The sequence below is a fragment of the Nylanderia fulva genome, unplaced genomic scaffold (genome assembly GCF_048542155.1).
Source record: "Nylanderia fulva isolate GAGA-0341 unplaced genomic scaffold, ASM4854215v1 Scaffold12, whole genome shotgun sequence".
Taxonomy (NCBI): domain Eukaryota; kingdom Metazoa; phylum Arthropoda; class Insecta; order Hymenoptera; family Formicidae; genus Nylanderia; species Nylanderia fulva.
Window position 1 is genome coordinate 4,250,401 of NW_028189409.1, and position 22,994 is coordinate 4,273,394.

Here is a 22,994-nt window from a genome sequence, read left to right on the forward strand (position 1 = left end):
AAGAATTTATGTTGCTATTATACACGATATGCTCTACATCGGTTTGCGCATCTCGATTGTATCGTAACTCTTGTTTCTCCATTCGCAAATGGAGAATATACAACAATCCCGATTAACCATAACACAAAGGAGAATCTAGTTGTGAGACTTCTCTCTTTGCGTTTCTAACTTCCACAACTTTAGATTGAAACGTAGTATTATCCAAAATATAAATCAACATATATTACACTTTCATCAGTAAACATTAACGTTGCTTTAATGCTCTTTCATTAGAATTTAAAATTTGTATGAGAGACAGGGATATTTTTATAACGTAGTTCTCTTATTATATGACTAGAGGAGGGTACACCAATATCGTCAAGTAAATTTTAAAATTTCATTTTCATATCATACAGAAAAATGTCTATTTTATGAGGATAGAGTATGGATCTCGACTTTTCATATAAGGTATTTCGTAGCAGATCTTTCGCGAGACTTCGATATGCTGGATTTTACGCATGATAGAAGCAAGTGACTTAACTATAGAAAAGAAACATTATCAAGCGCGATCCAGGTTTATTAACTTTTTTTTCAGATAATATAACAGAAAGCTTTCTTTTTTCTCTCAAAACGAAATGTTTCGTAAATAATGTAAAATTAAGTAAAAATAAGATGCGCGTACATCAAAAGCTTGCAAGTTAAATAAAGGAACCTTTGTGACGATACGGACAATTGTACTTGCGACAGAAACATGACCCTTGCAACCTTCGTTGTTATATAACTTCCGGTCACTAGAGGCTACAATGCTATGTCGAGCGAGCTTAAAGTTCCAGGAATGCACGCATCACATATGTAATAACAATGTAACAATATAACCCGTAATACAACGCAAGCGCCGCGCGAATAAAAATATCTAACTCGCACGATTTAAATAAATCGATAAAATGTTTTTTTTTACTCATACGAATATAAACAGAAAAGAATTGGCACGAATAAATACACAGATGACAAAATGATATTACACAGATGTCACACAGATAAAATGCGTGTTGCAATAAAACTTCATAACCTTTCATAAAGCTCTCTAGAGGAACATTTTTAATGAAAATTGCTGATTGGGTATTGGAACTGCAAAATAACGCGCTTCATATTACTTTTATATTTCATGACTTTTATATCAAAATTTAACATTTATGTTAGATATTTTTTTATAAAAAAAGAAAGAATTATATCTCATGTGTAATAAAAAATTTGTAAAAATATATTCAGAAAATGAAACGTATGCAATTTTTTTAATATAAAGGTTCCGTGTATATTCAATAAACAAGAGATAATACCGCAAAATATAGATATCCTCTAAATTCCAATAATAATCGCAATAAAGAAAATTATTCTCAAAAATCTTAGCGTTTCTTATTTCGCGGAAAATATTAAATTCTATTGAAGATATAGGCTCCTTGCGATGCTAATTGGTCTTAAATGGAGCAGCTGTACTCATCGAGCTGCGACGAATCATCTTCGAGTCATACAAACGAAACCGGAAGTTTAATTTAAATCGACCCTGAATTCACAACTGTTGAATGAAATACACATGCAACGATGCACTGCATTCATATAAGTAGCTTATTAAATTACGCACGCATGAATCGTTATCTTTATGACACTTTCGTTGTGTTATATGAATTTACAAATATATACGAGGTGAAAATAAAGTTACTACATATTTTTTATTTTTTTTTAAATTTATTAATTTATTTTTATACTCATATAGTTTCTGTTTTTTTATATATCCATTTTCTTTTTTAATTCTCAACGAGATCTCGATTGACTTAGCTAATCTATCGTTAAGTGAATAATTTCATTTTCTATTTCTTCAATAATATTTCATTTTAGTTTTTATTCCTTCTTTATTCAATTACCATGCCCTGCTAAAATAAAGATCGAAATAAAAGATTGAAGATGCAGAGAGTGTATTAAATCTAACGTACTCGAATGTAAAAATTTTTAGGGAAAAATGAAAATTGATTTTGCCAAATAGAGAGTTGATTTAAATCGAAAAATCCAAAATTGTTTTAACTCCAACGTTTGCATTTCGATACATTTTCTATCAAATATATTGCAATTAGATGAAACTACGAATATCACTGAATTAATTAACCCACTTTGACAATCCGTTCAAAGAAGCTATAGAAGAAAATTGAGGAATCTCGTGCATATTTGATCTGATCAGTGCTGCATTCAATCTTCGTTCTTACAATTAGAAACGCTGTAAGAATCGAGCTAATAATTCGTGTCATTAAAACTGCATATATACTTGCTGCATTGATATCATGATGTAAAATATGTAGGACGTCCTTGCGACCAAAAAAAGTCCACGTGACGATAGGGTGAAATTTTAAAATGGGACTTTTACTCGTGTTTCCCCTGTGGTAAGAAAGAAATTAACTCCCCTTTAAACTGCCGGAGAGAAGATATCGTGTACGAAGTCGAGTGTCGACTGCATCTTATTTAATTATTTCACTCGATTGCTTCGCTCCGTTTAAGGAAACACTCAATACATTTTCAATTTACTATCGGTAATCTAACTTCTCCGGAGGAAAGTTGAAGGAAACTGACAATCAAATTCGCATTTCGACATTTAATCAGAATAATTTCTCATGCTTTTGCTTGGATTTGCACGATTAATATATTCATAAATAAAGAAAAGAGAGAGAGAGAGAGAGAAATCCGCGATCTATTAAAATATAATATATACGCAAAATCTTTTTGAACAAAATGTTTTAATTTTTGCGCTCAATTTATTTCGATTTTAATTAAAATTGTGTGGTTTGTGCATGTGTGCGTATGTATAATGTGAATCGCGTTAACCGATGTCAATTTGAATAAGAGCTGACGCTTGATCCGCGGTATTTTTTAATTTAACATCGCGGAAATGTTCATAATATAGGGCCGCTTATTTTGGTACTCGCATAAACGATACGAGAAAACTTACGAAAGCATTCGCGTGTATTGTGCATGCTGGCTTAAGCACGCCTTTCAAAATGGAACAGCAGTCAATAAAAGTGCGCTCCTGCAAACTCCGTATCCTCAATTTAATGTACTGTCGTATACCTGATTAAACAAACTCGGCGGAATAAAGTGCATTCGACGAACGATCGTGTATATAATGTATAATCGACGCCTATCCCGCGACCGATATATTAATCCCTTGCAGTTTATTCAACGGCACACTGAAAATATATATTTCCCATTGCGCGATACAAATAAAATACATCGCGTTCGTCGCTTGAGGCATCGCATATCGATGACAATTGCAATACATATATAGTGCAGTGAAACGCATAAATTAATGATGTATACATATATGTATATATATATATACATATATATATATATATATATATATATATATATACACCCGCATGATAGCAATTATTGAATATTTATGTTTACGAATAAAATTATTTTATATTAAATTATATGAAATTATATATTGAAATGCGCACATCTAAACGCATAATGATGCGAATTATGCGTCGGTCATTTTATTTACGTTTATTTTCATTGACGTATGACAATATGCAATGCTACAGAAAATCAGTACATTTAACTTTGATCTATAAATTTTATTCCTAAAGTCGATTAACCGTTTATCTTACTGCTTTATTTGTCTATATTCATCTCTCAGTGAAACTGTTTACTCTCCTTATACAAGTAATTATGATAACCATACTATGTTTATCTTCTGTCAGAAAATACAATACATTAACGCGCTCAAATTTTGTTCCTTATAAACTATATTGACAAGTCGACTATTACTGATTTCATTGGTTTAATTAATTGACACTATAGCTGTAACAACGTTGTTATATCCTGCAAGTTTGCAGGAGAAATCGAAAGAAATTCTATAATCAGAGGAAGATTTAATTTTTGATATGTAAAAATGCAATACGTATAATTTCAGAATAAAAAGGTGGAGAAATTAAGATAATTGAATTGAAAAAGTTTTCTCTGTAATAATAATAAAAAAGATACTAAATTTTTTCAAATCTAAATTTAATAAAAAATAATATTTATCTACGCACAGAGTTGTAAAATGATTATAATTCGTCACGCAATTTCCATCTTTTTAACAAGTTCACACTTATGCCGATGTGGAAATGAGCTTTTTCGATTTCTTAACTCGATAAGACGGGAAATGCCGTGTATGAATTTTTTCTCGCTAAACCCTACCGCAAGTACCTGTCATAAATATCAATCCGCGTAATATACGAGGTCGCGCACGTTTCTCTTACGTCGTAGACTGGGAAATGCGAGTTCTCGCAACGAGAAAGCGGGGATTACTCTCAGGTCGGCTATCATATCGCAATTTGCCTACAGGCGTGGCGCCGGAGAAGTCACTTTGCGTTCGAAATTAATTATCCGCTTCTCGTGAGGCGCGCGCAAGAGTAGATGCGCCGATAACCCTCTAGTTTCTCTCGCGTGCGAATCCCGCCGATTCGAGAGGAGATCTCGCAACAATTGAAATTGTCCCGCGATCTGAACGCGTAATATATACCCGAGAAATAATCTTCGCGCAAATATAGGTAACGACGATGTTTGCGAGGCGTTGCGGAACCGCGGCGAGCAGTTCCCTGGTTTTCATTAATGATCGATCGAGGCATCGTCGTCGACGCGCGACCCGCGCGACCATTAAATTAGCCGCCTTCTCAAAGTCTAACCGCCCCCTGTCCTTTACACTCGCTTTGAAGCGTGTTCTTCGTTACAGGTCGTGGGGCGCGACACTGACATTTTGCCGTGTTCTGCTCCCGGGCAAATAGTAGGGAACGCGCTTAAGACATATACGAACGGATTCGAGAAGACGAATATGCGTATGCATCAAACGTGTCGATTCAAGGATTAACCAGGGTGTTTAGCGGTTAGGGAAACCTGGAAAACCGGGCAGTGTTAGGGAATTTTATAAATCTGGAATTGTCAGTGAAAAGTCAGGAAATTTTACTATTTATCTGGATTTTTTCATATTATTCTACATTGTTGCAATAATTTGAAATTTTTTATTAAATAAGTATAAACTTTTCCTCGACTCCCAGCACTATCTAATTTTCTGTGTTGTTAAAAATCGATTCATCTACAGCGTGTTCGTGAATTTATATATTTTTATCGTCGTTATTTGATTGCAATGTGTTTAATAGAGACAAAACTAAAAAATTTGATATAATATCAGTAAAAAAAATGATTATTTAAATAGTTTATCGTTTATCGACATGTTTGTTTCGATTATCGTACATAATGCAGATTGTATAATTGATTTAAATTTTTGTTTTGATTTCATATATAGATATATAGATCATATAGATATATGCAAATTATATATGTGGAGAAAAATAATACTAAAAAGTCAGGGAAAAAATTAATTTCTGGTCTTGGAGAATCTGAAAAAGTCAGGGAATTTTTTTCATTGAGTCTACTGCATGGACACCCTGATTAAATCTTAACCGCTTTCATGCGTACGAGCTTTGTCGGTAGCGTGTATGTATATCCGCCGATGATATTCGATTAGAGTAAGTTTTAATGCGGACAGTTGCGTCTCGAATACGAAGAGCGTCGAACAGGTTGCATGATTCGAATGGACATGTCTCGATGATGACCCATCGCGCGATTGCTCGATTAGGCTTAATCTAATATTAGACTTAGGCCGATTCAACGGCCGACACGTGCGGCTTATTATCAATTCAATGTTCGTGATTGTCTGACACAAGGCTTAAATAGATTGGATTAGAACCGTACGTGATATAACGACTATAAAATTAATTTCATATTGCAACTGACATTACTGCAACACGTCGGCTTATCGTGGGATATAGTGGGCTTATAATGAATATGTAATGTCACGATACTATAAAGTCACATAAAGTCATTCCGAAACGACAGAATTTTCATTTTTGGATAACTTTATTTATTCATTATATTTGCTCGATCTATACGAGGGTGGATATATTTTTAGAAAGTAATCCAAAACAAATTAGGGATCGAAAAGTAGAAAGTGACCGTCCCATTAAAAATGAAATTTATATCGGGATCATTATTAAAGTTTTCATGGGCGCGATTTTCCCCTCATAAAAGTTCTACAAATTATTCTATCAGACTCTTTGCTTTTCCATCTCGAGGTTTTTTTTTTTTTGCTTTTACGATAAATTATATATAAGCTTCCATTCGCGAGAGGGAAAGAGAGCTTTCCTATTGCTATTGACAGTTTTCCCTCAACGATCTTTTCGACGACTACGAAGGTAACAAACTTTCTTCCATCCTTCGCTCGTAATTGTCTATCTTTTACGTTGCGATTCATTTATAGAATTCGCGACGGAGGTAATGTAAGTATATCTTGTAAATTTCGCAATTATCGATAATTACAGAACATCGATCGTAAACGGATCTCTAAATTCAATCGAACCAGTGAGGAAGTCTAACACGGCTAAAGTTTCATACCTCGTGTTGCGCGAGCCCACCTCGCATAATTAGGGAGCTGATTTCCGCGTTCCCGCACTCGATCAATTAATTAGATACGGTTCTCGATTGCTCTCCGCTACTAAACGAGGAATTCATTTCGAATTTCGTTATATGGTTGTGATCTCAAAGAGAATACGTATGATAACATTAGGTGCTGATTTTCTCTGTATACGCCCACATCGGATAGTTTCGCAAGTATATATATTTGGTGGCGCCGTAAAAGATAACGCGCAAAACTATATTAGTAACGTCGTACGCGCTGTGTGGAAATGTAATTAAGGAAAATTTCGACGAGAAAGTTGAATAAAATTCAACAGCGCGATCGTTTTCACGATTAAAACCTTTCACTTCAATATATAAGTATATATATATATATAACAAAAGAGAGGAAAATTTGTCCCGTGATGAAACAATTGTGAACCGATACTTGCGAAACTGTAGTTTCAGAGCTAAGGCGGTCCATTAGAATAACAATGCGGGACGAAACTTAATCGAACTTGATAAAATATGTTTGATCGCTTCCTATTCACGGGAAAATGTCTCGCGAAGAGAGATCTCGTATTTGTCAACAGATGCATATATTGCGAACTAAGCTTTCACGACACGTATAGAGTTTACTAAAGTACTTTCTTCCAGTTCTTAACAGTCTCTCCGAGCTTTAAGACCATTGAGTATTCGTTGCGATTCTCTTTGCGAGTACTAATTAGCGCATATCGACGTAAATTACGTTCCCTCTTCGACAGCTAATGTAGACGAGATGCGTTTGCGGATGGACCTAAATAAATAATGGCATAACGGAGCGTCTGTTGCGTACGCGTGCTCACAGGACGAAAACGGTGTTTAATGAGCTGAACTCTAGATTTCTTAATCATCGATTATAATTCTCATCACGCGCAGCCCGGCCGATACCGCATTCATTCGCGAAGAGACATATCCAGCCATTGATTTTCCACGTCTGAATTCAATCAACCGCGCGTTCTTACTTTGCATTTACCTTGTCGGAGTCTCGTGTGCATATGGCAGATAAAATGACGCAACCGAACACATGCTGTCAATCGATAAATTTATCTTATCGCTTTGAACAATGTGTGAACAAGTTGTGAATAGGTCCTACGAGTTAATCAAATTTTTTAAATTAAGATAAGATACACAAGAAAGAAAAAGTGTGAGAGAGAGGGAAGAAAATAGAAGGAAAAGAGTTAACGAGGTGCGATTGTATTACAATCCTATTTTGCGCAATTTTGATTTTTTTTCTTTATGTATAAGAAAATCTTTAATTAAAATTTCGAATAAAAAATTTTAATTAAAAATTAAAGCGTATTTTTTTACAACACGTTACAAGATGCAAGTTGCTGCCGTAACAAAATGTTCGAGTAGCGAATCACGCGTATGATTAAAAATAATCACTCGTTTGTACGACCACACGCTATTGCAGTATGATTATAGAACATCTCTGTTATAAAACGTAAAAGATAATCCCGTTGTTGAAAAAGCGAGTTGGAGGAAATTGCTAATTTGCGAAACTTAATTTCAGATGTATGGACGTTGTAATGAAATCTTTTTCTTCACTCGACTCTCTTGTTTTCGCCAAAAGTGAATTTTAATTGCGCGATACCGGTACGAATTTTAATGATGGTTATACCACTTGTTAAATTCAATTTACGCACGCGTCACTTATCAAAAATAAATAAAATGGCTGTTTGACGAGTATTATTTGACAGTAGATTTTACCCATAGCTCACAAAGCATTGGATAAAGAGCAAAGCATAAAACGCTCTCACAATGTCATCAAATGTTTTTTTTTTCTTCTTACGTTACAAAATAACTCGTCCCGTGAAAAAAACGCTTCCGCCGCTTTCCGCACAGCAGAATAACGCTCGGCTTGACCCTCTACTTAATTATAGATGTAAAGAAAGGTGTTGTTAAAAGTTGCGCGGCAAGAGAGCACACACAAAGGAAAAAATGTGACGCACGTGGCGAATCAAAAGTGCTCTCTCCTCTCTCTCCCTCTTTTTCTTTCATACAATACACATATAATATAATTTTCGCAGAAAACACATCAAAGATCCATATAAATGCCTAACGGTAAATGCGTTTTTAATGTCCTTAGAATTGTTGTCGACGTTATTCACGGTTCGCCAATTTTAGGCTAAAGTCTTTTAAGAACATTTTCTCTCTGGTATTTAAATCCGAATTAACACTAGCAGATTGTCGGAATTCATTTTTAATAGATATTTACCGGATAGATATTTAATGATGTATCTCGCATAGAAAAAATATAATTGTTTTTACCGAGTGACTTTAATTCCGTTTAATATGTCGTTGTTTTTTTGACTGATATCGCTGCTGTTCTAAAGGTAAATTAATTCTTATTTATCCGATTATTTGTTAATATCAATTATTGTATTTTAGTTTGTCACTGAAAATGGTTAAATAATAACCGAAACATTTGACAACTGATTGCTGTTATTGCTTTATTACAACTTTACACCAAGATCGTGTACGTGCTCTTTGCTCGCATTTGTTACTCTTTAAAAAAAAATAATTTTCTATTACCTGTTCTGTCTGTATCGTAAGATGTAATGACTATTATCATTATTTCCTTAATTTTACAATCGCTTTTGCCATTAAGATAATTTCTGGCGACCCGCAAACCGCCAATTTCCGCGCATTTGTTTGAATCAATTTCCGAGGTTTTCAAGCAGTATTTCGAATCGCACTTAAGGTACCGTTTAGTGGCACTTTGGTAGGTAGTCGAATGCATATATTGTGCAGCGAGCACTTGTAGAGACGCGCGTTAAATTATTGTGTTCCGAAACTTTAGAGGTGAAATCGTGATAATATCATTTCGCACATTTATAGATATGTATATATCGTCGCTCGTCTACCGAGAGAGAAAGATTGAACGTCGTCGGAATATAACGGGTTTATTTGATTCTTTTCGACTCGCGCACTCGGAATGCAAAGGCCGAGGAATGCAACGAAACGTGTATTCGCATTTCTCTCGCGGTTTTAATTTTATTCGGACGCAGAATCATGAACCTATACTGCCGAAGTATACGCTGTTTCATTATACTGTTTATACTGTTTGACCTTCTTTTATGAAAACTTCCCAAGAAAGATTAACCCGCCTCAGAAAGAGACATAGTTTCGTTATTATTTAAAATTCTACTTCGATAATAAAAAAAAATTTACATGCCTCGCGAAAATAAAACGATAGCTATTAAATTCAGTACGTTATTAAAATTTGAAGATTCTCGGATCACGAATAAATTGTGAACGAAAGATAAACAAATACAGTAAAGAGGAACATTATTGGAACATGCAACAGCAGTGATATCAGTCAAACAATATGCGGACGGTTAAGTAAATGCACTTCGAATTACATTGTCATTACGAAGCTGTAGTATTAATGTTGTAATATCGGATTGCGCAGTTTGACATCATCTCAATTTCTTGGTATATATGTACTTATATATACTTGCTTATGACTTTCGTGTTACAGTTTACGAGAAATTTTTGTTCATTAATTCCTTGAAAGAGAGAAAAAAGTACTTGGTTTAGATTATCGGTTTTTTCTCAGATATTTTAAAAGAGCCGATATGTATATTATTAATATTAAAACATTACCAGCAAGAACGGAAAGGATATATAATTGAAATTGTTTTCAAAAATATTTTAAATAATACAGTAACAAAATTAATATTAATCAATTGCAATTTTAATAAAGCGTATATAATATAATAACTTCACATCTTTCTTTAGATAATAAATAGAAAATATCAAACTGCTTATTTAATTCTGTTGCAAATTGACAACGGTTTGAAAAATTTGCATTTTTTTAATAAACGTAATAGCATTATTCTGCGATTTCAATAACACTTTAAAATTGCACGTCTCGATTGAATTCAGTTCACGCAAAAATATGCAAATTTCTTCATATCAATAAATAATATTGTTACAATGCCTGTCCGACGATGCTATCGCGCACAGCATCAAATCACTGTTCACAAATGAAGTTGTCAGGCGTAACTTTTACTTTAGCATAACAAATTTATCAATCAAGTTTTTTGCTATATTTTTTTATGCGATTCACTATACATATACGGGAAATGAAAAACCTCGAAATTAAGATACCAAGATTATTCTCTCAAATGTTAACTGTGGAAAGTGCAATCGAAGAACTTGTCAAACTACTCTGTTATTCTATCGACAAACTGTGTTTGCGGAAATAATTGGCTTTGATTGGCATGTGCAAAATCAATATATGTGCTCGGATCGATGCGTTTACGAAAGATTTAAGATGTACTAATGATCTTCATTTAATATCCTGTTTTTTTTATTTTCATTAGAGTATATATTGTTCAAAAAGAATTGATGTAATTTTGTCGATGGTATAGAAAATCGTGGTACATCGAAATAAATTTCTTGAATCAGTAAACATCGGCTTCAGTTTTCATCGTTTTCATCGTTTTAAAATACAATGTTCCATTACGCGCAATCGATGGGCAATAAAAACTGCACAAGATTAAAATTGCACAAAGTTTCGATTATTAAATGCTCTATAATAGGCGATATCGGTTAAAGAATTGATTTATGTTTGGGATCGCTAACATATTATTTAACTTCAATCTTAATTTAGGTGACTTTCTATTTCTTTTTTTAACTTTTCAAAGATACATTAATTTAATACGCTTATTGGGAATTCATCAAATAAATTTATTATATTGTATTCGGTCTGTTTTAGAAACTTGAGAATTTTAATTCAAAATTCAAGGCCAAGTGTTAACTATTTATGCGCATAAAAATGTTTTGTTTTAAATTTTTTAGAAGACGAAAATACGAGAGATTATATATATATATATATATATATATATATCTAGCTTCATAAAAATGTAAATGAATATATTCCTCATGCGCTACATGAATAGTATGCAACATTGGAATTTAACATTGACTCGAACAATAATTTCTAAAGTTACATAGCGCTGACACGGTCTGCGTTAGCAAAGCATCAAGGATTTTAGGAATTTATAACTATAAGACCGATACAACGTGTTCGAAATCTTTAGCAGAACAATTTGTCAGCATTCTCGCGGAAAAAACCAGCGACAAATGACTTTTTTAATTTTTATTTTCTTTTTTTAAACCGGTTAATGCCATAAAGATCGTTAAAGCGATACGCCATTTCATTCTGGCTTTCGACGTGATGTACACCGTAACACGTAGTATAGTAGATTTTCGAGAAAAATAACAGCGACGAAAAAATTACCGCTCTAGGTTTCTAGAAAAATGTATCACGCAAAAATGTTGCACACTCGTTATACTCGAACCAACTGCCAATTTTTTACGTCGCCAAGTTTCGATATGATAGCATTCTGTATAACGAAATATAATCGCGCGCGATATATTCTCGAAAGTTTTTAGCATACATATATGTATATGTATATGTATGTGCCCTGTTTCTGCACTGCACTTTGTGCATATATTTATGCGAGAAGTCGCATGATGAAGCTCTTGATATTATTATTAAGTAAAATTAATAAAATAATAACAGAAAGAATTATACATATATTTCAATTAAAAATATAAGAGAAATGTATCGATTTTTCTTTTATGCCACTTCCGATTGTTTATAGCAGATTGCGATCAACCCTAATTGTTACCATGAAATTATTATTATCGGTATAAATTGGATGGCAAACAAGTGGAAAATTATATTATAAGCTCGATTACACAGGGAAACAAGATAACAGAGCTTGTGAATCGTTATATCACGTTTTCATAGTTTCAATTCACCATCGTTGCAAATCTGCATATACTCTCTATTTTAGTCTTTTCACATAATTATTCTCGAAAGCTATTGTTACTGGATATAATGTTTTAATAATAATAAAAAAAAAAATACTTTTCATAATAACCATTACTAAAAAATTTTTTTAATAAGTATTAGTTTTTACGGACAGATAACTACATAAAAAGTATAAAATGATGTACTTTGTATTCAATCTAGCGAAGTTCACAATATTCTTATCCGGTATAATAATCATTGTTATACTCTCAATACTCTTTAAATCTCACTGAATCGATAACGCAGTAATAATATAAGTAAAAAGAAAATTGTTTTTGCCTGAGGAAACGTATATCAATTTGATCGAATGGACCAATAATGAGATAGAGGAACAATTTAGCGTTGTATAATAATAAGCAATACTGTAGTTATGCAATAATATCGTATCTTAATGATTTATCGAAGTTCACTAGTTTTCTTCGAGCAAATTATTTCCAGGACGACGCTCTAATGACGATAAGACATAATAGGGAAAGTTGAATATATTTTTTGGCAAACGATTTACTATATTAGATAGCGACCTATATATCGTTGATGACAAGTATATTGTAGACAGTTTCATGAGATGCGTTATCTTTAGTCGTTCGATAATCATAAACGTTAAATATAAATTTATTAGGATACACACATATAAAAGAACCATGTATCAACATTTTTTTTTTGTTGAAATTTATATATAGTATATTTTTCCTACATGATAATTATATGTATGGAGCAGCAGGGGGAAAATAGATAAAAGAAAACAAAATAATATGAAAAATACTCATTAATTTGTTCCTTAAAAAATAAATTTTGCGATTTAATTCCTAGCAGAGGAAGTAACTTAAACTGCGACGAAGGAATTATGCGGAGATTCGTGATTATGGAATAGGAAATTATTCCCATGACACCAAAGCTCCGCATAGTCAAAGTAGTAGAAAGTGTCATAAATTTTGGAAAACGATCACACGGAGCGCTTCTATATAACGAGAAAAAAAGAAAAGCCGCGCATTCATGCCAGTTCCAAGAACAAAAATTCCCGATTGTTTTTTATCAAAATGTTGCTTTAGTATTCCGCCTGGGACACGCGCATTTTCTTCCGCAGAGATCATAACGGGATAGGTTCGTGGGATACGTTATTAAATGCATTAACGTGACTCTGAAAACATTACCGAGATAATAATGTTGTAATAAAGGGCCGCTGAGCGCGAAACTTCTCGGCGAGAGAACAATTAAATTAATTTCTCGATGTGATTTCTGATTGTGTAATGTGATTCGTGAACCGGGTCAAAGAAGGAAAAACTCTATTTATCCCACGCTGTTGACACAATGATTAGTTAAGCTATCGTTGTTTTTTACAGTCGTCGACAAACGATTCGCGTGAAATCATTATCCTGTATTAATCACGCAGATAGGATCGCGATATTGTATTGCGAACCGAATGTCAGGTATAAATACGATAAATTGGGAACGCGCAGTAAGCGTATTGAAAATGCGAAAATATACGGATGAATATTTTTTATTCATTTTTTCACGATACGTATTTATTTGTAAATAAAATCAAACTGTCCACTGAGTCAACAGAAATGACTATTATAATATATGAGCTTCAATGTAATTCTATTCAAAATTTTAATTAGTTCATATACTCCAACGTTTCAATACGTCCGACGTGAAAATAGATACTTGCACAAAAGAAGTAAAATTTTGGTCATCCTTTGATGACGCTAAAAATATTTTCCGATATATAACAACAATGAATGACGCGTGTTCTCCGCGCAAGTCCTGCCGCATACATAGATTAATCCTGCTTACGACACACACACACATACACCGCGACGTAATAGACAAAATCGTTTAAAAGCTATCCGCAGTGCCGTTTGTGGCAACCAATGAGCGTTCAACGGAGTGTTCGAAAACGAAAATGAATTGCGCAGTAATTTCATTAGAAATCGGAGAAATTCCGTGAAGAATAATGCGTAATTCTATATCGCGTTTATCGTATTAACGTTGAATAATGAAATTTACATACGGATAATGGACGGCCATTGAAATTGCTGGCACTGAAACGCACTGACGATACGATTTTTACAACACGAAGCATTTATCGCTTTGTGCGACCGATATTGTAAGTCAGCAGTTATGTCATGTTTATAGGGATACGTAAAACAAAAGTTACACGTGTGCTCACAATAAACGATATTAGATTTCGTGGTCAGGTAATGTATACCTCGATATATTTTCATGAAAATATAGCGGACCATTTATATTATAGACGCGAGACGACGAACCAATAATATTATTTAACGATCGAGTAAAATATCGTTATTGAGGCCGATATATGTTTGATCGATTGCGATTATGTATTCATGAGCACGTGTGGGGATGTCATGATTTTTCTATTTGCATTGTCAGCTCCGATGAAATGTAATAATGTAAATGTCAATCGCGCAGTTGCGCTTCTTTTGAGAATTTTTACTTTTCAATTTAAAGATATCACTTGCGTTTGTATTCATAGAGAAAATATGTGCGAAGATAGGAGAGATTCTTCTTATTTTTAGAATAAATCGTCATGAAAGTTAATTAACGATAAAAAACATTTTACCTCTGCTTAAATAGCTGTAACGCGGTTGATAGCACGACACTTGAAATCAGAATTTACTTTACAGTAAGGATATATGAAGTCGTCGTCATAACATCTCAGGAAACTTTTATAACAGCCAGACGGAATTTCTTGCCGAGAGAAGTATAATAACTTTTATCGCGCGAGAATAAAGAACCGCACTGAGACGTTATATAATCGAGCGTGATCTTAACATTTTATTTTATACATCTATAATCTCGTATCTCTAATTAATCATGCTTATACATATACGTATAGGCCGTTCATATTATTTTACACAACTAAACTTCGCGATAAATTTGTTTCGGCTTTTATCGTCTGCCATCGTGCGAATTAAACGTGTCGCGAGACTTATTAATGGCTCCATTAATTTGTGCAATTAATAATTGCATACAAGCCCGCAAATTTCACAATACCGCACGCATCGTCGCTTGCCTTGTCTATAGTTAGCAGTGTATAAAATATCACAGCACCCTATCGATAATCAAATGGTGATTTTGCGGCAGTGAACGCACACGTGCGTAGAAATCGTGCGACATAAAAAATGAAATGTCTTTTTCCATCGGCACATTATTATAGAGAGTACTATATATCAAGTAACATAGAGAAAAGAGAGAGAGAGAGAAAGAACTGGAAAATCGAAGATAATATAACGATTTGCTTTACAAATTGACCTAAGGTATTGCGAGCAAAAAAGTGCTGAAAATGCTTTAGCAAAAATATGAAAAATTTATTCCTCTTTTTCACGAATATCCAAAAATCAGTTATAAATAAATTACATATTTTTCTAAAGAATTTAACAATTTTTATAATTTCAGTAAAAGAATTTTTTTAAATTGATATGATTTGAATAATAATTATTTTGCTTTATAATGTTAAAGTGTTTTAGGTGATAAAGCTTTAACGATAAACAACATAAAAATTTCCATTTTCTCTTTTTTTTTGTACGTGTTTATTATTTCGCTTCTATCACACTTATTATGTTATATCGCGAAAAGATGGTAAAAACTGAGAGACGGTGATGCAAAATAAACCCGCTAAAACCACGCATTTAGCGTAATTGAAGCTTCACATAACACTAGTGCATCTTTGAACTCCTCTCTCTTTCACTATCTCTCTCTCTCTCCTCTCTCTCTCTCTGGTTTAGTGACTCCAGGTTGTCACATAGAGGTATCAAACTTCGCTAAAGTATTTGGGTTCTCGTCACTCGATCCGTACCAAGAGGCAAAGCGTCATGTTAAAATCAAATGTCGATTTAAAGCATAATCTATAAATGTTACATGTCAATAAAAATGTTCTGTATGCTACGTATATTTAATTTATTTTTTTAATTATACAACGCGCACACATGATGATTTAATTGCAGCAAAATATTGAAAGGATAGCTTATTATCTTGTTTTCATTGATTATATTAAAAGACCAAATAACTAATTGCATATATGAATACATGTAAAGCAGAAAACACATTTTTATTGTTTTTTTATTTATTGGCAATTTTTTTGCTTTTTTTTAACTTTGCCTCTGCTTTAATTATAAACAGATGTAAAACGAAATTTTCATTAATTAATTAAAGAAAGATTATATGTATGTGTGGAAAGTTAGCAAAAAAATCGTAAAAAATCTGCATGCGGATATTATGTACATGTAAAATTTATAGTATTACAATGTGATTTTTGTCTCTCTTTCTCATTTTTTACGTTTATAAAATAATCCAAAGTTTTATACATTATATTAGGTAATTACATAATACAGATTCATATAATATTAATCAGAAGATAATTTTTCATAAAATTGTGACAGTTTTATTACACAAAAAATTCAGAACCCTAACTTGTATATAGCAATGTAAATCTGCGTTAGCCAAATCTATCGAATCTGATACATTCTCGTTTACATTAACGGACGATTAACGACAATTGCATTTAAACCCCAATGAATCTCGTGTCACACTCGGTCTACATTATCACTTTGCATTTCGACTGTCAACGTTTCGGTGGACACGTCATGTCACACATTTCACTGTGACATCTCGTTACAGAATTGACAAATAATTATTCTGCATAACAAATCTGATCATTTAATAAAATATCGCGCAGAATAAACATTTTTAATTTATTAATCCACTTAAATAATTAAATTTATAAATAAATTTATAAATAAAGTTTTTTTATTCAAAATTGATCTAACAATAAGATAAATAAATTTTGTCCTTGTCCATTGTTAATGTAAAACGCATGCAAAAAATTTTTACCCTCAAGATGATGATAGCATGATAATCAAAGTAAAGTTTCACTCGAAGTTTCAATGAGTTTCTTAACAATCTCGTGAAGTTTCGTCTGAGAATTATACGCGAGAGAGAATGAGAGACAAGATAGAAAAATACTCAAATTCAAATTACAACTCACCTGCGAGTTGTACGCTGACACGTAAGAGGAGAGTCCAACTTGTCGAAAAAGTCCGTCCAGAAAGGCGGGAAAAAACGACGCACGAATGCAAGCGATAACCTGCAGTTACAAACGTAGCGGGAAAAGTTTTGGCGAGATAGAAAGCGAAGAGTGTATAGCTGTCGAGACCGATCGTGCGATCTGTATGACGGACAGATGAAGCACAAAGTGCGCACCGCGAGCCCGAGCTTCTCCTCTTTATACCCTCGAACTTGCACCTGTCCTTGCGCAGATCGGCCTCTTAAGCTCCGTCCGCTGATTTCCTTCATCGGCCGGTCTCGCAGTCCCAGACTCCACGTGCACCAATAAGTCATCCATTATCCTGATTGCGTAGTATTTGTAAAATGATTGGGGACACGTGTATACATTAATGACGTATTTTAATTTTCTTTCGGGCAACGTGAACTTTTTTTTTATCGCAGAGTCCTCGTATAAAATCAAATTTTGAAAGAGTAACGAAGTTTTTCATATTCTATGCGGACCTCGAATCAATAATGTGATATGTTGATAAATAATAATATTGCAGCGGTAAAAAAATAGAGCATATTTTAAATTGATGTTTTTTTAATTAACGTTACTGCTTAAAGTATCCATATACTGAAAAAAATATTTGTTTTAACTTGACTAAACCTTTCAATTAAATTACTATTTTGTTAATGGAACATATATTAGTATTTAAATCAAACATACATTTTGTTAGATTTATATATTTTATATATAATTTAAATATTTTTATATATTCAATTAGCAAAATAATATTTAGTTGAAAGGTTTAGTTAACAAATTTATTTTTTCGGTAATATGCATCGAATAATTTATAAAAAAGCCAGAAAATGAAAATCAACAGTGATGAAAATAATGGATCAAAATTCAGTTCCGTTAGCCTCATTCGCATATAAGCAGAACAATAATAATGCAATAGCAATCTGTTACATATACAATCAGTATTATATTAAAGAAATCAATACTATATTCAAATCAGAAAATTAAAAACAATACGTACATTATTCAAAATTTTAATTAAAACTTAATAAAAGGATACAATTGAAATCGAAATATAGAAAGATTTTAACTAAAATTTTATATTGTCATTTTATATTGAAATTAATGTCATGCATTTTAATTATTGCATATGATATTAAAAAATGAATGGAATTTTTTTTAAAAGATAGATCACATACTTGTCGACGAATTGCTGAAATGCAAATACAAGTGACGAGATAAAATCTAAGTCAAGTCAAGATCTCGAATTGTTAGAAAGTCGCCGATGGTTGCTGAATCGGCATCTTAGGAACATCGAATGTAAAGAAATCGCGTATCAAATACTTGTAAGCTTTTCTCGATGTGTGACTCGTCAATTTATCACTTCTTTGCTAAATGCTGATACGACAAGCTCTTCAAATTCAATTGTTGCTACTTAACGTTTGACATAAATGAGGACATAGCCATATCATCTCTTAAACAATACAGAATATTTCTAATCACCTATTTACTGGATTTACTTTGCAAGAAATAATTGTATATCGGTAACTTTTCGAACAAATCTGACTCTGAAAGGAAGATAAATCTTTGGAGTGCCGTGTTTTTAATAAAAAATAAGGAATAAAGTGTGTATATTTCTTGCTTCGTCACGTATTATGAACGATAATCATCTTGAAATAGGCTTACGAGGTGAGGTGGATAGGAAGTACCTGCCTAGAGATTTATCCAGCTCTGTGATATCGCTTCTGACAGCGAAATTGCTTAAACCACAACTTTCCTTCATATATAATGTCACGCTTCGTGTAGCCTCTGCAACTATTGATGGCACTGCCAGCTCTTACTAAAGCTCACGCTATATTTCGGCCCTAATCATTATTTGCTTCTTATGGATCTTATGGAGCTATTATCTTTATCTTGATCGAGTGTTATTTTTAGATATATATTTCTCAGTAAATCCGTTTTAGATGCTTAAAATTGATGTGAGTAATTTCAAAATCAATGCGTTTATATGTAATATCTCTTTTGAGACGTAAATGAGCTTTAAATTAAAAAGCTATATATTTCTTTTATTTTAAATTTAATGCAGCATTTCTGATAATTATGCCTGATAATTATGAATAGATATTCAAAATTGAGTAAATCAAGAGAATCAAATATTATTGTAAATAATGCTTTTGTTACATTAATTATTATGGAAAAATTCAAAGTAGATAGCGTACAATTTTATCTCAACACGGTAACAATTCGTTGTCATCGATCGACGCTCCCTTTTAGACTGAACATCACCATCCCGCGGTAAAAGGATTTACATGAACAGAAAACTCAGAATGTACCGGTGACTGTAACATTATTATTCGTTTACAGTTATCGCAAGAGCTTGCGACTCTAAAAGTTTCGATAAGATTCTAAAGAGGACTTGGCCTTTATCGTGTTGTGATAGTATACAGAATTAGCTTTAGAATAGGGTAGGCTGATATTTAAATATTTTATTACATCATACGCAACAAAGTGATAATATTTTTAAATATATATGTTAATATATTTTGTTTTTCTGAAATATAATATTTAATAAAAAATATAATCACGAAATATAATTATTTGCTATATTTTTTATACATCAAATTTTCAGTTGATAATTGTTACAATTATTCAAAAATTAAGTGTTATAAGAATATATATATATATATATATATATATATATATATATAACTATCTAATAACTCAATAGTTAATTTAAAAACAAGAGTATGTTCAGATTATTTTAAAAAATGTGTAATATTGTATATTTATATAATATCTTTAATGTATGTATATACAGGATAAAATATATATAACTCATTTATTAACAAATTTATAATTTATATATGTACACATAAACATGCTAATAAATGCGTTCCTTCCTTTTTTATGTATTAAAGATGAGATAGATATAAATGCATTGCTTACAAAGACGAGAAATAAATGGAAGAATAAAAAAGTATAAGAACAAAATAAAATTCCTTTTACTTTTAATTACAGATCAATTGAATGAAAATATTACTTATATATCGAATATTATTTTTAAATAATCTGAACACACTCCTTATTTTATTAGCTACTGAATTGTTATTATATTTATTATTAATCATAAAAATATTCTTACAATACTAATTTTTGAATCATTATAGCAGTTGTTATTCAACAATTTTACCTATAAAAAAATATAGCGAATAATTATATTTTGTGGTTATATTTATATTAAATAAGACTGACATTGCATATGAAAAAAGCATAAATTTTGCGATATATTGCAAATTTTTCACAGCGTTTGCACGCAGTAAAAGTGAACGCGAAAGTAAAAAACTACCTACGACTAAATGATGGTTATAAAAGCGCACGAATGTAACCTACTCTGTAACTAAGCTTTACATTTTACATTTTCGTTTATAAGTAATGCTTTATTTAACTCGTAATTTTTTCTTTTGCGCATTTAATTAATTTTGATTTATTAATACAATGATATATTCTTGGATCGTTTCCTAATTTAATTATTAGTTTGTTAGAAATGCATTTTTCAGATACATTTTTAATAGTTTTTAATACATTTGGAGAAGAGCGATAATTTTACTGATTATATCAACATTTAAAAAATGATATATTGGATATTCACGAAAATATAATTTTCTTTGTTATAAAATATATCTAGAATAGTTACATGATCCGATAAAATAACTTTTGTGTACGTAAAGAATTATTTTAAGCATTTTCGATGTCCATCATCAACTATATATGCAAATTACCAATTTACTGATTGAAATAGCATTTGAAATACACTTTGAGGTCATCGTAATATTGTCAGACTTCGTTCTAATTAGTATTCACGCCATATTTCACCAGCTCACACGATACATTTGCAGATAATACAAGCGCTGCCGAAAGCTTTCGACACCGTTCTTCACTCTCCATATCTGATCTCGCATTTGTATTAGCGTATAATCGGAATAAGAAGGGGGACCGACATTAATATCGCAAACATGTAAAGAAGTGCAGAAGGGTTGCCATGAAAGACGTAATGTAAGATTTCGCCGAAAGGCGAAAGTATATGTCGCACTGCGATCCAAAAAATACGGCGATGACGATATGTAACATCTCGTTTAATTAATTGTCAGAAATGCTGTTAAATTACATCGAGTGGTAAACGAAAATTAATTAATAATATTGTCTAAGCTGACAGATATCAAACTTCTGATTGAATGTTTCTGACTGATTTGTATCAATCGATCGTTAATTCAATGTCAATTCTATGCAACCTATTATACATTTACATCTCTCTCTTTAACTAGTTTGATGACGCAAGTGGATGTTAATTATTAAAAAATTAAGTTTTCCTAGTTCTCTTGATAATAAATTTTTTAAAAGATACAATAACTTTATAATTTTTATTCTTATATATTTTTTATGAAAAAAATATAAAGTTATAATGAATAAAAGTTATGATAGATAAAATTAATATAGAAATTTATATAGAATTCAAATTAATATAGAAATAAAATGATACGAAAGCGTAATTCAGGGTTGCCACAGACCTGGAAAACCGGGAAAACCGGGAAAAGTCATGGAATTTGAAATTAGTCAGGGAAAACCTGGAAAAGTCAGGGAAATATGTAAAAAAACCTGGAATTTTGAACTTATTTTAAATTATACTTTTATTTTAACGAATATTTTAATTTTTTAAATATATCTAACATTTATAATCTAATATGCTGGCAAGTTAAAAAATAAGTAAGATTTTCTCAATTAATATTGCAATTTATGTACTAGCCATGCATTATAGATATTAGTTTTAAAATATATATTAAAAATGTTACTTTTTGTAGAACTTAACGTAGAAAGTAAATATATTTACAAATGTCAAATTTATTATTATTTTAACATTAAAGATTGACACAAAAACAAATAAATTTTATTTTTCTTGAACTTAAATTAAACATTAAAATGTATCTTTTATTAAATGTTTTAATTCAATTGCTTTTTCTGTTATCCCTTATTTTTTGCTGCATTCTTTTTTTTAATGTTCCTTTTTTCTATTGTTTGAATTTACAGGATTATGTCATAATGTTAAACTTCCAAGTTTATGTTACTTTTAATAATATAAGCTATTTTTCCTACAATTCCTAGTTCCAAATTTAAGTTTACTGATATTGGTTATGGAAATTTTTTCATTATTGTCTGGAAAACATGGAAAAGTCAGGGAATTTTAAAATTCATTTTCTGTGGCAACCCTGGTAATTGTAAACAAATGCGTAAACAAATTATTTTGCATTTTCTGTGATTTATTGATTTTTTTATATTTAATGTAAAAAAGGAAAAAAAATCCGAAGCACGTTTATATATACTTTTTTAAACATATTATTTGAAACGTTTACTTCAAATTTCAATAATAAAAAGTAGATTTTAAATTTGTGTTGTGTTGGGAAGGCTCAAATTTCAGAGTTAAAAAGTTCACGAATAAAGTTCCAATAACACTTTATCTCCTATTGTAACACGCTTTATCATATTACAATATAGATCGTATTAATATGGATTCCTATTAAATTAAAAAAAAAATAGAAACAGTATACTACGTATATTTGCTTCGATCAATGAAAT

General features: G+C 31.7%; 1 protein-coding gene across 1 annotated transcript in view; it reads right to left on the reverse strand.

The window, feature by feature from the left end:
* The window catches only part of Scp2 (Sarcoplasmic calcium-binding protein 2), a 33,957-nt gene extending 16,387 nt beyond the window's left edge, over nt 1-17,570 (reverse strand). The window contains exon 1 of the mRNA XM_029299136.2: nt 17,346-17,570. The gene's annotated coding sequence lies outside the window, so the exon portion shown is untranslated. The remainder of the gene's footprint in view (nt 1-17,345) is intronic.
* Between the last annotated feature and the right edge of the window lie 5,424 nt (nt 17,571-22,994).